The sequence below is a fragment of the Eumetopias jubatus genome, unplaced genomic scaffold (assembly GCF_037043125.1).
Source record: "Eumetopias jubatus isolate StellerSeaLion01/CBP00866 unplaced genomic scaffold, mEumJub1_p1.0 scaffold_11, whole genome shotgun sequence".
In the NCBI taxonomy this organism is placed as follows: Eukaryota; Metazoa; Chordata; class Mammalia; order Carnivora; family Otariidae; genus Eumetopias; species Eumetopias jubatus.
In genome coordinates, this window is record NW_028274817.1 from 107,470,547 (window position 1) to 107,486,227 (window position 15,681).

General features: G+C 42.1%; 1 protein-coding gene across 1 annotated transcript in view; it reads left to right on the forward strand.

The window, feature by feature from the left end:
- Positions 1 to 15,681, forward strand: part of APOO (apolipoprotein O) — a 60,544-nt gene that overhangs the window by 12,871 nt on the left and 31,992 nt on the right. The window lies entirely within an intron of this gene.

Below are 15,681 nucleotides of genomic sequence, written 5' to 3' on the forward strand. Positions count from 1 at the left end.
TTTATTTTTTCATTTTATGGGTTTTTTATTTTTTTGGAACAAGAATATCCTCAAAAGTATTGTCAGTTTTCATAGACCTTTTTAATTTTTTTTAAAGATTTTATTTGAGAGAGAGAACATGAGCAGGGTGGGAGGAGGGGCACAGGGAGGAAGAGAAACAGGTTCCTTGCTGAGCAAGGAGCCTGACGTGGGGCTCAATCCCAGGACCCTGGGATCATGACCTGAGCCAAAGGCAGACACTTAACCGAATGAGCCACCCAGGTGCTCCAGACCTTTTTTCTTTAAAAATTCCATTTCAGATTTTTATCTCTTAAACAACCAAAAAGAATCAGATTAAAAACATTTTGTTTTTAATGAAAAATGCTTTCAGATGGAAATTATTGCAGAAAAGGTTGACTGAAGATCAAAGAACCAGTGTAACATTTGGAGGAAAAATATGCAATTATGCCTCATTTCCTATAAATAGGAGAATATCTAATTTTAAATGACATTTACTGTAAAAATGTCCCCACATGCATTTATTTTCCATAGTGATAGATACAAAAATGGTCTTGTGTAATAACTTTGGAAACAGCTGCACATTTTAATGTACAGATTATATGACTGCTAAGTTATATAATAGCTAAAATGCAATAATTAAGGCATTACGTTTATTTATGCAGTTTTTGATACCAAATAATTTTGAGCATGTTATCATCAAAACCCATCTGACCTTGATATTAAAAGGGAGCTTCTTGATTGAGAAAGTTTCCATATTATTAAAGCAGCAGCCATGGTTTATGGCTCTGTATTTGCTATGTTCAGACACCGTACCCTACTCATGGGTATAGCTGAAAAGATTGTGGTGTTTCAGAAATCACCCTCATGTTCCAAACCTTTGGTTTCTTTTGTTACTGATCTTTACAGAGGCTGGGGGTCCTAGTGACACTAAGTCTTAACATCAGTCTGTTGGGTGGCTGCCAAAAGAAAGAAATGCATAAACTTTTGATTATTGATTCTGCCTTCTCCCTGCAGTTGTTTCCCAGAATTTCCAGTTGTGGTGTGTTATTCTTTTCTCTGTGTTACTCCGGTCCTTTGTCGGTTAGTGCACTCATCACGAGAGGTGTAATTATTTGTCCACTTGTTTAGATGGTGGAGGCAGCAGCCACATCTGACTGTCTTTGAAGTCTATTTTCATTAAAGAGTTGCTTTGATGTTGTCCTTTGTGTGGCTTGTAGGGCCATTAAGTGAGGTAGGGAGACAGAGAAAAACAGGGTTTTGGAGAAAGGAAACTCATTATGAGGTAGCAATTGAAATGCTTAGTGAAGAAGTCCATGGGGAGTTCCACGTGCAAGCCTGAGGCTTAGGGAGAGGCTGGGGTTGGGAATACTGATTTGGGCATCAGTAGCATAGGGTGGAAGTCAAAGAGTTAGATTTCAAATGAAATTGCTCCAGAGTGAGAAGGGAAGAGGGTTAAGGACTACTCCGACTCACCAACTTGCAAGAAATGGGCAGAGGAAGATAAGGCCCGAAAGGAGAGGGAAAGGGTGCCCTACAAAGCATGTACAATGGAGCTGGAGTAGAATCTTAGCAACTGAAGCAAGAGAGAGTATGAAGATGGTGGAGGGGTCACCAGTTTTGGGGGGCAGCCAGGATGCCAGATGACCATTTGAGTTTAGTAACTGGGATGCCATTGGTGGCTTTGGGAAGAATGATTTTAGGGGCGCCTGGGTGGCTCAGTCGTTAAGCGTCTGCCTTCGGCTCGGGTCATGATCCCAGGGTCCTGGGATCGAGCCCTGCATCGGGCTCCCTGCTCCGCGGGAAGCCTGCTTCTCCCTCTCCCACTCCCCCTGCTTGTGTTCCCTCTCTCGCTGTGTCTCTGTCAAATAAATAAATAAAATCTTTAAAAAAAAAATGATTTTAGGTAAGTTGAGTAGTGAAGGGAGGAGGGAATGAAGTAGAGAAAGCAAGTAAGAGTCTATTTTTTAATTAATTAATTTATTTATTAGAGAGCAAGAGAGCACAAGCAGTGGGAGCAGCAGAGAGGGAGAAACAGGCTCCCCGCTGAGCAAGTAGCTCCATGTGGGGCTCAATCCCAGGACCTTGGGATCATGACCTGAGCCGAAGGCAGATGCTTAGCCAACTGAGCTACCCAGGTGCCCCAAGAGTCTATTTTTCTAACTTTGTGTTGAAATCTCACATATAGAAAAGTACACAGATCACAAGTGAATATTTACTAACTGACCATACTAGCATATCTAGTACTCTGGAACCCCTCATGGTTCTGGTCACTCCCCAACTTGCGAAGGGTATCCACTATTCTTTTTTTTTTTGGCCTGAAATTGTTTTATTATTATTATTGAAGTATAGTTGACGTACAATGTTTTATTAGTTTCAGGTGTACAACATATTGATTCACCAATTCTATATATTACTTATTGCTCCCTATAATAAGTGTAGTCACCATCTGTCACCATACATTATACAGTATTATAGGCACTATTGGCTATGCTGTATTTTTCATTTCCATGACTTATTTTATAACTGCAAGTTTGTACTTCTTAATCCCCTTTATCATTTTTTTAGTAACATATAATGTATTATTTGTTTCAGGGGTACAGGTCTGTGATTCATCAGTCTTAGACAACACACAGCGTTCACCACAACACATACCCTCCCCAGTGTCCATCACCCAGCCACCCCATACCCCCACCTCCCTCCCCTCCAGCAACCCTCAGTTTGTTTCCTGAGATTAAGAGTCGCTTATGGTTTGTCTCCCTCTCTGGTTTTGTCTTATTTCATTTTTTCCTCTCTTCCCCTATGATCCTCTGCCTTGTTTCTCAAATTCCACATATCAGTGTGATCATATGATACTTGCCTTTCTCTGATTGACTCATTTCGCTTAGCATAATACCCTCTAGTTCTATCCATGTTGTTGCAAATGGCAAGATTTCCCTTTTTTGATGGCTGTGTAATATTCCATTGTATATATATACCACATCTTTATCCATTCATCTGTCTATGGAGATCTGGGCTATTTCCATAGTTTGGCTATTGTGGACATTGCTGCTCTAAACATTGCAGTGCACGTACCCCTTCAGATCACTACATTTGTATCTTTGGGGTAAGTACCCAAGAGTGCAATAGGTGGGTCGTAGGGTAGCTCTATTTTCAATTTTTTGAGGAGCCTCCATACTGTTTTCCAGGTGTCTGCACCAGCGTGCATTCCCACAAGCAGTGTAGGAGGGTTCCCCTTTCTCCACAACCTTGCCAAAATCTGTCGTTTCCTGACTTGTTAATTTTAGCCATTCTGACTAGTGTTAGGTGGTATCTCATTGTGGTTTTGATTTGTATTTCCCTGATGCCAAGTGATGTCGAACACTTTTTCATGTGTCTGTTGGCCATTTGGATGTCTTTGCAGAAATGTTTGTTCATGTCTTCTGCCCATTTCTTGATTAGATTGTTCTTTGGGTGTTGAGTTTGATAAGTTTGTTATAGATTTTGGATAAGCCCTTTTTCTGATATGTCATTTGCAGATATCTTCTATTCTTTCAGTTGTCTTTTGGTTTTGTTGACTGTTTCCTTTGCTGTGCAAAAGCTTTTTATCTTGATGAAGACCCAATAGTTCATTTTTGCCTTTGTTTCCCTTGCCTTTGGAAATGTGTCGAGCAAGAAGTTGCTGCAGCTAAGGTCGAAGAGGTGGCTGCCTGTGTTCTCCTCAAGGATTTTGATGGATTCCTGTCTCACAGTTAGGTCTTTCGTCCATTTTGAGTTTATTTTTGTGTATGGTGTAAGAAAGTGGTCCAGTTTCATTCTTCTGCACGTGGCTGTCCAATTTTCCCCCCACCATTTGTTGAAGAGACTGTCTCTTTTCATTGGACATTCTTTCGTGCTTTGTCCAAGATTAGTTGACCATAGAGTTGAGGGTCCATTTCTGAGTTCTCTATTCTGTTCCATTGATCTGTGTGTCTGTTTTTTTGTGACAGTACCATACTGTCTTGATGATTACAGCTTTGTAATAGAGCTTGAAGTCCGGAATTGTGATGCCGCCAGCTTTGGTTTTCTTTTTCAACATTCCTCTGGCTATTCGGGGTCTTTTCTGGTTCCATACAAATTTTAGGATTATTTGTTCCATTTCTTTGAAAAAAGTGGATGGTATTTTGATAGGGATTGCATTAAATGTGTAGATTGCTCTAGGTAGCATGGACATTTTCACAATATTTGTTCTTCCAGTCCATGGGCATGGAACATTTTTCCATTTCTTTGTGTCTTCCGCAGTTTCTTTCATGAGTATTCTATAGTTTTCTGAGTACAGATCCTTTGGCTCTTTGGTTAGATTTATTCCTAGGTATCTTGTGGTTTGGGGTGCAATTGTAAATGGGATCGACTCCTTAATTTCTCTTAATTCTGTCTCGTTGTTGGTGTATAGAAATGCCACTGATCTGTGCATTGATTTTATATCCTGCCACTTTACTGAATTCCTGTATGAGTTCTAGCAATTTTGGGGTATAGTCTTTTGGGTTTTCCACATAAAGTATCATATCATCTGCAAAGAGTAAGAGTTTGACTTCTTTTAAAAAAAAACACCTTTTTTAAAAAATTTATTTGTCAGATTGAGAGGGAGAGCACAAGCAGGGGCAGCAGTAGAGGGAGAGGGAGAAGCAGACTCCCCGCTGAGCAGGGATCTGATGTGGGGCTCGATCCCAGGACCCCCGGATCATGACCCGAGCTGAAGGCAGATGCTTAACCAATTGAGCCACCCAGGCATCCCTAAGAGTTTGACTTCTTTGCTGATTCTGATACCTTTTATTTCTTTTTGTCTGATTGCTGAGGCTAGGACTTCTAGTACTATGTTGAAGAGCAGTGGTGATAGTGGACATCCCTGCCATGTTCCTGACCTTAGGGGAAAAGCTCTTGGTTTTTCCCCATTGAGAATGATATTCGCTGTGGGTTTTTCATAGATGGCTTTTATGATATTGAGATATGTTCCCTCTGTCCTACACTGTGAAGAGTTTTAATCAAGAAACGATGCTGTACTTTGTCAAAAGCTTTTTCTGCAACTACTGAAAGAATCATATGGTTCTTGTCCTTTCTTTTATTAATGTAGTGTATCGCATTGATTGATTTGCAGATGTTGAACCAACTTGCAGCCCAGGGATAAATCCCACTTGGTCGTGGTGAATAATCCTTTTAATGTACTGTTGGATCCTATTGGCTAGTATTTTGGTGAGAATTTTTGTATCCATGTTCATCAGGGATATTGGTCTGTAATTGTCCTTTTTGGTGGGGTCTTTATCTGGTTCTGGGATCAAGGTAAGGCTGGCCTAATAAAAAGAGTTTGGAAGTTTTCCTTCAACTTCTATTTTTTGGAACAGCTTCAGAAGAATAGGTATTACTTCTTCTTTCAATGTTTGGTAGAATTCCCGTGGGGAGCCATCTGGCCCTGGGCTCTTGTTGGGGAGATTTTTGATTACTGTTTCAATTTCCTTGCTGGTTATGGGTCTGTTCAGGTTTTCTTTTTTTTTTATTAATTTTATTTTATTATGTAATGGTAGTCACCATACATTACATCATTAGTTTCTGATGTAGTGTTCCATGATTCACTGTTTGCGTATAACACCCAGTGCTCCATGTAGTACATATCCTCCTTAATACCCATCACTGGGCTAACCCATCCCCCTACCCCCCTCCCCTCTAAAACCCTCAGTTTGTTTCTCAGAGTCCATAGTCTCTCATGGTTCGTCTCCCCCTCCGATTTCCCCCCTTCATTTTTCCCTTCCTACTGTCTTCTTTTTTTTTTAACATATAATCTGTTCAGGTTTTCTCTTTCTTCCTCGTTCAGTTTTGGTAGTTTATACGTCTCTAGGAATGCATCCGTTTCTTCCAGATTGTCTAATTTTTTGGCATATAGTTGCTCATAGTATGTTCTTTTTTTTTTTTAAAGATTTTATTTATTTATTTGACAGAGAGAGGGACAGTGAGAGAGGGAACACAAGCAGGCAGAGTGGAAGAGGGAGAAGCAGGCCTCCCGCCAAGCAGGGAGCCCAATGCGGGGCTTGATCCCAGGAAGCTGGGATCATGACCTGAGCCGAAGGCAGAAGCTTAACAACTGAGCCACCCAGGCGCCCCTCATAGTATGTTCTTATAATTGTATTTCGTTGGTGTTGGTTGTGATCTCTCCTCTTTCATTCATGATTTTATTTATTTGGGTCCTTTCTCTTTTCTTTTTGATAAGTCTGGTCAGGGGTTTATCAATTTTATTAATTCTTTTGAAGAACCAGCTCCTAGTTTCTTTCATTGATCTGTTCTGCTGTTCTTTTGATTTCTATTTATCATTGATTTCTGCTCTAATCTTCATTATTTCTCTTCTCCTGCTGGGTTTAGGCTTTATTTGCTGTTCTTTCGCCAGCTCCTTTAGGTGTAGGGTTAGGCTGTGCATTTGAGACCTTTCTTATTTCTTGAGAAAGGCTTGTAGTACTTTATACTTCCCTCTTAGAACCGCCTTTGCTGCATCCCAAAGATTTTGAACAGTTGTGTTTTCATTTTCATTTGTTTCCATGAATTTTTTTTAATTCTTCTTTAATTTCCTGGTTGACCCATTCATTCTTTAGTAGGATGCTCTTTAGCCTCCATGTAATTGAGTTCTTTCCAACTTTCCTCTTGTGATTGAGTTCAAGTTTCAAAGCATTGTGGTTCTCAAATAGGCAGGGAATAATCCCAATCTTTTGGTACCAGTTGAGACCTGATTTGTGACCCAAGATGTGATCTGTTCTGGAGAATGTTCCATGTGCACTAGAGAAGAATATATATTCTTTTGCTTTGGGATGGAATGTTCTAAATGTATCTGCGAAGTCCATCTGGTCTAGTATGTCATTCAAAGGCCATATTTCCTTGTTGATCTTTTGCTTAGATGATCTGTCCATTGCAGTGAGGGGGTTGTTAAAGTCCCCTACTATAATTATATTATTGTCAATGTGTTTCTTTGATTTTGTTATTAATTGGCTTATATAATTGGCTGCTCCCATGTTAGGGGCATAAATATTTACAGTTGTTAGATCTTCTTGTTGTATAGACCCTTTAATTATGATATAGTGTCCTTCCTCATCTCTTATTACAGTCTTTGGTTTAAAATCTAATTTGTGTGATAAAGGATTGCCACCCCAGCTTTCTTTTGATGTCCATTAGCATGGTAAATGGTTTTCCACCCCCTCACTTTCAATCTGGAGGTGTCATTGGGTCTAAAATGAGTCTCTTGCAGACAGCATATCGATGGGTCTTGTTTTTTATCCAATCTGTTACCCTTTGTCTTTTGATTGGGACATTAGCCCATTTACATTCAGGATAACTATTGAAATATATGAATTTAGTGCCATTGTATTGCCTGTAAGGTGACTGTTATTGTATATTGTCTCTGTTCCTTTCTGGTCCAAGTTACTTTTAGGCTCTCTCTTTGCTTAGAGGACCACTTTCAATATTTCTTATAGGGCTGGTTTGGTGATCACAAATTCTTTTAGTATCTGTTTGTCCTGGAAGCTTTTTATCACTCCTTCTATTTTCAGTAACAGCCTAGCTAGATAAAGTAGTCTTGGCTGCATATTTTTCTCATTTAGTTCCCTGAATATATCATGCCAGTCCTTTCTGGCCTTCCAGGTCTCTGTGGATAGGTGTGCTGTCAGTCTAATGTTTCTACCCTTGTAGGTTACAGACCTCTTGTCCTGAGCTGTTTTCAGGATTTTCTCTTTGTCTCTGAGATTTGTAAGTCTGACTATTAGATGTTGGGGTATTGACCTATTTTTATTGATTTTTGAGGGGGGTTCTCTTTGCCTCTTGGATTTTGATGCCTGTTTCCTTCCCCAAATGAGGGAAGTTCTCTGCTCTAATTTGCTCCAGTATACCTTCTGCCCCTCTCTCTCTTGTGGGATCCCAATTATTCTAACATTGTTTTGCTTTATGGTATTACTTACGTCTCGAATTCTCCCCTCGTAATCCAGTAGTTGTTTATATCTCTTTTTCTCAGCTTCTTTACTCTCCATCATTTGGTCTTCTATATCACTAATTCTCTCTTCTGCCTCATTTATCCTAGCAGTTAGAGCCTCCATTTTTTTTTTTAAGATTTTATTTATTTATTTGCCAAAGAGAGAGAGCACAAGGAGTGGGGAGCGGCAGGCAGAGGGAGAAGCAGTCTCCCTGCTGAGCAAGGAGCCCGATGCAGGACTTGATCCCAGGACCCTGGGATCATGGCCTGAGCCAAAGGCAGATGCTTAACCACCTGAACCACCCAGGCATCCCAAGAGCCTCCATTTTTTTATTGCATTTCATTAATAGCCTTTTTGATTTCGACTTGGTTGTTTTTTTTACTTTTATTTCTTCAGAAAGGGATTCTCTAGTGTCTTCTATGCTTTGTTCAAGCCCAGCTAGTATCTTTATGACCATTATTCTGAACTCTAGTTCCGACATCTTACTAATGTCCATATTGATTAGGTCCCTGGCAGTCAGTACTGCCTCTTGTTCTCTTTTTTGAGGTGAGTTTTTCTGTCTTGTCATTCTGTCCATAGAAGAATAGATGAATGAGAAAACAGAATACTAAAAGGGCAACAACGACCCCAGAGAAATATACACTAAACAAATCAGAAGAGACCCGAAACCTGGGGGAAAACAAAGAGAATATGATCCGGCAGCTGAATAGAACAGAGCCATAGATGAGATTTTGGGGGTATTTTGGTCTGTTAAAAGAAACTGCTTCCCAAAATTTCAAAGAAAGGAAAACATATATATATATATACAAAAATAAGGTAAAATACAAGGAAGGGAAAGAATATGACTGTAAAAATGAAAATAAAAAAAGATTTTAAAAAAGGAATTGGTAAGAAGTTGGTTGAAAAAGGAAAGAAGAAAAATTTTTTAAAAAGTAAATAAAATTTTTAAAAAGTTGAAAGACTAAAGAATCATGGGAAAAAAGCCATGAATTCTATGTGCTCTATTCCCTTAGCACTGGAGATCTGCTGTTCTCATTGATCAGTAAACTTGGTCTTGGCTGGCTGTTCTTGCTGATCTTCTGGGGGAGGGGCCTGTTGCCGTGGTTCCCAGATGTCTTTGCTGGAGGTGGAATTGCCCCACCCTTGCCGGTCCCAGCTAAGTAATCTGCTCAGGTTTGGTCTTGGGAGCTTTTGTTCCTTGCCAGGGTTCCCTACAGCTTTGGAGGACGAGAGTGAAAATGGCGGCCTCCCGATCTCTGCCCCAGAGGAACCGAGAACTTGGGGCCCCACTCCTCAATGCGCCCCTAGAGAAGAGCAATCACTCCTGTCTTCCCGGTCTCAGGCCGGACTCCGTGCTCACCTGGCCTGTGACCACGCGATTCTATCTCTGGCATCCGACCCCGTGTGGAGTCTCCAAACCCAGCAGATTCCTGCAGTGAGCTCTCCCGCGCCACTCCTCCCAGGGGAGGAAGGGGAGTCTCCCTGGATCTGCTGCTTGTTGGGTCCCTGCTGGAAGAGCAGTGGCCCAACTGTGCCTTGGATCACGGTTTATGGCAACCCTGGGCTGTGAGCCCACTCCTCGGCTCCGTCTCTGCAGCTGGCTTCCCCTCTCCGATACCTGGGAGCTCTGCCGCACTCAGGCACCCCCGGTCTTTCTGTGACCCCGAGGGTCCTGAGACCCCACTGTCCCGCGAGGGTTCCACCCCCTGCTTAGCCACTGGAGCGACGTCCCTCAGCGGAGCCGAGTTCTAAAAGTTCCAATTTTGTGCTCCGCTGCTCTATCACTTGCCAGAAGTGGCCAGCGGAGTCCCCCTCCCCCGCCCTCTATCCTCCCGAATATCGCCTCCGATTCACTTCTCCGCATATCCTACCTTCCAGAAAGTGGTCGCTTTTCTGTTCAGAGAGTTGCTGCTAATCTTTTCTTTGATCTTGGGTTAAGTTTGCAAGTGTTCCGAATGGTTTTATAGCTATCTATCTGAATTCCTGGGACCAGATGAAATTAAGGTCTCCTACTCCTCTGCCATCTTGGACTCTCCTCCTCTTTTTTTAATATTTATTTATTTATGTAATCTTTACACCCAGTGTAGGCTCGAATTCACAACCCCAAGATCAAGAGTCACATGGCCTTCCAACTGAGCCAGCCAGGTGCCCCAAGGATATCCACTATTCTCCCTCCTAACCATAGTCTATTTTTAAAATAAATATGTCAGTGAAGGGAGATAGAATGATGGGTGGTAGAATGAGAATTATGGGTGGAGGGTATTGGTTGTGTTGTGTTTATGATGGGAAAGATTTTCTTGAATGTAAATAAATCCCATTAACTTCTCCAATGGGTGGGCCATTCACTGTTTATTTTTTTGTTTAGGGCAATTTTCATTTTATGCTTTCAGATGTTTTTAAAAGTATGTACATTTGAGTGTTCATACAAACCTAAGTTGAATAACTGTTAACCCAAGTATCTGCTTGTTGAATACTGGTTTTCTAAATTTGGCTGATTGTGGGAATAGATTCTTGGCCCCCACCCCCCAGGTTTATGGAATCAGACACTGTCAGGGAATGCATTGAAATCTCTGCTCCTAAGAGAAAACCTCCCCAGGTGATTCTGAAACCTCTTCTGTACGCAGGCTTGCAAAGTGAGGCTTACATTTACCCGAAGGAAACTGGTATATATTTTAAATGAAAGGTCTAATAAGATAATAGATCTTTAATTTGGGGAAAATAAAGGGTCACCCTTCTTAAGGATGGGAGAGACTATATACTGGATTCTCCATAAAGTTTAAAAAGAAAGCAAGTTGTCAGGTTTTGAGCCCTACTATTCATGAGCATCCTTGAGTAGTCCTGAAAATGGCTTATTTGCTTGAGATTTTTATTTGTCTTTAAGGCAGTTTTACTGGGACACAATCAGAAAGTGATCCCGGAGCTACAGAGTCTGGCCAGTGTTTATTTGCAAAACAAGGACAGTTTAGCCTTCTGGGTGCCCATTATGAGCTGAGTGTTTATGACCTCACCAGATTCATATCTTGGCTAACTGTGTCCAAGAATCTCCTTTGCCGCTGGAGCTGAAGGCTAAACTGAATCTCAGGCCCAAGTTTTTGTGTTTTGTTTTTTTTTAATTTGTTTTTTAAATTGTGACCTGAGTCGTTTTGAGTAAACTCATTAGCTTCCTGGAAACTCTGTAAGGGCAAGGACCATGTCTCCCTAAATGTTGTGGCATATTTAGCACTGTGCATAACATGGAGTAGGTATATAATAAATTTGTTTTTGGAATAAAATCGTAGTTGACCTCTTCTAATTGTTATATCATGTATAACTCTGCTTTCCTAGCCAAAATTGTTTTTGCTCTCATCAGTCCTTGATGACCTTCATTGGAGAGAGTAAGAAGGAGAAATCCTTTAAGACACTGGTGGCCATTTGTGACACTTCTTAGGGCCCCATCCAACCACCTGCCAGTCCTAGTGCTCAGTTTACATTGATGATGAAACCCTCTGTGGGCTATGTAAAAACAAATGTTGAAAAAGAATCCAAATGTTTAAGTTGGAAAATGTACCTAAATAAGGGAGAGTTTAAGATACCTCGCTGAGGATTAGAATCAGACAGAAAGAAAGAAGGGTTAGCCACATGAGCCAGGGAACTCACTGGCCCTCCCCCTGAGGTTTGCAAGGCTAAGTGTCACCAACTCACCTTTGTCTCAGTCAGGTTTTAGTTTTCTCTATGACTGAGGGTCTCTTACAGCTGCATTTAGAACCTCAGACAAGTCACCACATTGGGTTCCTTACTTTTGAGACCCCCAACTGTCTGAGTTCCAGGAGAGGGATCTAGTAGCTGAAGGATACATTCCAGAGGATAGGCTGGATCTAAAGCAATGAAGCTGTTGAATCTAGTTATTCTGTAGCTGTAGCTTAGCACCAGTTGAAGATGCAGTTCTTAACAGAGTGGGCTCAACTTTGGTTTATCAAGCCAAACTTACCGAATCTGAACTAGAGCATGTCTAATCAGCTCTTGGAAGGTGCATATGTACCCATTTTCTGAGCCAAGCCATCTCTCCTGGGTAGAGAGTGAACCTCGCAAACAAAGATTCTCAAGGACCGTTACTTGGGACAGTGAGTGCTTAGGCCAGGGGTATGCACAGCCTAGAGGTTCCAGCTCTCATTAGAAAAGGTCCAGGGGAGATCTCATTTCCCAGGAGGTATTTTCAGTCTGTTTGTACCATAATGGGTCAAGACCCCTCATGGAGAGGGAATGCCTCTGTGTTCCAGTCTCACACAAGGCAACCCAACAGAAGTGTCCATTGGAGAAAAGGTGATAAATCCAGAACTTTAGTAATTTAGTGATCCAGACCCTGGAGTTGGTTAAATCTTTCTTCAAGACATCTAACTTCCAGATTAGTGGTTTTTTTTCTTCCTTGAGACAGAAGATTGAAGAAGGTTCTTCTTTGACTCCTCTTTTGCTCTCACACTTTCGTGGGGTGATCTGTGCCCATTTTAAATAGCCTTTCTCTTCTTAAATTCTGACATCAAATGGGTTGGCCTGAATACTCAATATGAGCTCTCACAAGTAACAGTTAACGCCTGGCAGGGGCCCAGCTTCCAGAATCCCCATTTGTGATAATATCTGGTCTGGCTGAGGCAGGATAGGGTAGTCTCTCACCAAGAGGAGCCCCATTTGATGCCAAAAAGAAAAGTGAGCCATCCAAGATGTTGGGCAGTGCATCAGCATCAGGCTTGTCTGCCTGTGGACCTGTTACTGAGGCTCCTTCTGTGGGTTTCCGTCGCAAAGCTCAATAGCACCTGGTTCCTTACCATGGTCAGATTCCTTAGGGATCACCCTTGGCCTCCAGTTCCCACTCATATTTTAGCATGAACTTGGTGCAGTTTAGGTGTACATGGATTTTTTGAGATATAGTTTACGTACAGTGAGATGCACAGATGTTAAGTTGTACAGATCTTACAATTAGAGTTTTAACAAATGTATGTACACCTTCTGTAACCCATACCCCAGTCGAGGTATGGATCATTTCTGTCATCCCAGAAAGTTCCTTCATGCTTCTTCTCAGTAAGTCCATCCCCTCCCCACACTTCACCCGCCCCTAGGCAAGACTATTCTAATTTCTCTCACTGTATATTAGATCTGAGGCCCTGGATTTTAAAACATCCCGATTTTCTTGAAGTCTGGATGATGAGAGATGTCAGAAAATAATATTTAGGCAAATCAGTGCTTCTCAATGCAGGGTGAGGCGGGGGAGATGCCTCCCAGGAGTCTTCGGCAGTGTCTAGAGACACGGTGTTGAGTCATGACTGGGAGGGGTGCTACTGGCATCTGGTGGGTAGAGGCCAAGGATGTCAGGAAGCGTCTAAGTGCACAGGACAGCCCTCACATAAAGAATGATCCAGGCCAAAGTGTTAATATTGCTGAGATTGAGAAACCCTGAAGTAAATTATGTGCTCTCTGCGGAGAGAACTGTGGCCCTAGGGAGTGTTAATCTGTAGTTCTCCCAAGTCTTCTGGGGTGAGGTTTATTTTTTCTTTATTTGTTGAGAGCCTTGGGGAAGCTGAAAGGGCAGCTTGCAGGAGGGAGCTTTCTTGGGTGCTCCCGCCCTTGTGGCCATAGTTCTTGCTGTGGGATGGGAGTGGGGGTGGCTTTTGAGGGGGCGGAAGACTGACAGGAGAAGAGGAAGAAAACAACTTGAGCAATAAAGGACCAGGCTTTACTTAATATTAAAATAAGAAAAGTGGATGAAAGGGAAAAACAAAGTAAAAGTAATCAAGAGTCCAATAAAATGTTACATTTAAACAGTGACTAAGTTGAGATTGAAAAGATGAAAAGGGAGTGAAAATAATCACTAGGAACAGGAAAAGTGGAAATCTGAGTTAAAACAACAGAAGGCTACGAAATGAAAAACGAAGTATGTGAGTAGATAGGATTAAGGATCGAAAGCAGGAACTGAGAATTAAAAAGGTCAGCATAAGGCATTATATCAAAGAAGGATGAAGGTAGGGGCGCCTGGGTGGCTCAGTTAAGCGTCTGCCTTCAGCTCAGGTCATGATCCCGGGGTCCTGGGATGGAGCCCTGCATCAGGCTCCCTGCTCAGCAGTGAATCTGTTTCGCCCTCTCCCTCTGCCCCTCTGCCTGCTTGTGCTCTCTCTCTGTCCCTCTCTCACCCTCCCTCTCTCTCTCTCAAATAAAAATTTTAAAAGAAGAATGATGAAGGTAGAGGACAGTATGAACCCCAAATGCTTGGGGGCTGCCGTGCTGGATGGGGAGTGGGAAAGGGTGAGGCACCAGCTCTTGCCGATAAGGAAGGGGATCAAAGTCCAGAGTAGGGCTAGCTGGCTCAGTGTAAAGTCCCCAGTTCAAAGCAGCGTTGTCAGTAGGTTGTGGACAGACCCAGGGGCAGAGAGTACTGAGTTGGCACCTCCAGATACCAGCAGCCTTATAGGCCCCTCTCCTGGGGTGCCAGGAGGGACCACACTGACTGTCGGCAATAGCTGGTTAACCTTTACCCTGGAAACAAAAGAAATTTGTAGCAATATTGCCTTGAAATTAAGTCCTTTCAAGATGAACACTTACTACTTCAGGTTATGTTAATTATTTTTAAACCAGTTTAAAGTCATAGCCACTCCTTTAAATAGCTTCTAGCTCTTTATTTGCTTCTGAAGTAGGAATTTCCCTTTTTGTGTGTAACTCCAGGCATACATTTCAACAGACATTTTGTTATGTTTTATTTAACATTATATGTTTTGTGAATATTATAAAATAGCCTAGTCTTTTCACAGTGTAGGCATTGCAAATCTCAGTAGTATGATTTCCATGATGCTAAGGCATGCCTACAGAGTTAGAACAAGTCAGCCACTCATTTATTTTCCACCTCTCTTCCATCCATTCATGTAGGCAGTAAACAGTTCGTGAATATTTCTTTTGTGCTAGGCACAGGCAGGGGCAGTAGGGAGACCGAGTAAGACATGGCAGCATCGTGAAAGGTCTTCCAGTCTGGTAGGGAGAACTTGATAGACATAAATTAATGGATAAATAAGAAAAGAAAAGAAAAATGCAATATATCTCCCTGCTCTTAGGCAGTTATACAGAAAGACAAAGCAAGGATAGGACACTTCAGGCAGAGCAAGCAGCATGTGTAAACGCAGGAAGCTGGGCAACAGCATGGGAGAAATCTAGGGAATTTGTGTGTTGTGGGAGAAGGCAGAGTGGCAGAGATGAGGTGAAAGAAGGTGGTTGGGGTCGCATCATAATGGGCCTTGTTTGGCCCGCATAAAAGTCCTAGATAATAAATAACAAAGGATCTCAAAGAAGGGTAGAAGATAATCAATTTGCAGTTTAGAAAGATCATTCTTTTGCAGTGTGGTGGTTCGAGTCATCAGAGGGCCGGGTGAGCTGCTGGAAACAATCCATGAAATGAGGGCCCGGGGGAAGATTGTACAGGAGGAGATAAAGTGGGGAGAGTGAATTGAGATTATTGAACAGTTAGAATTAACAGGACTTACTGACCGATAGGATGGGGTGGTGGTGAATATGACCTCAGAGTTTCTGACCGGGTTGTCTGGTTGGGTGGTGGCACCATGCCTGAGAGGAAGTAGAGGAAGAAGGGGCAGGTCTGGGGGAAAGATGCTCAATGGTCAAGTGCTGTGTAAAGGTAGGGGATTATTATTGAAAATAAAGCCTTCTGACTTGATTCCATAACACATACCCACCCATCAGGCCAAGTGTGGACTTG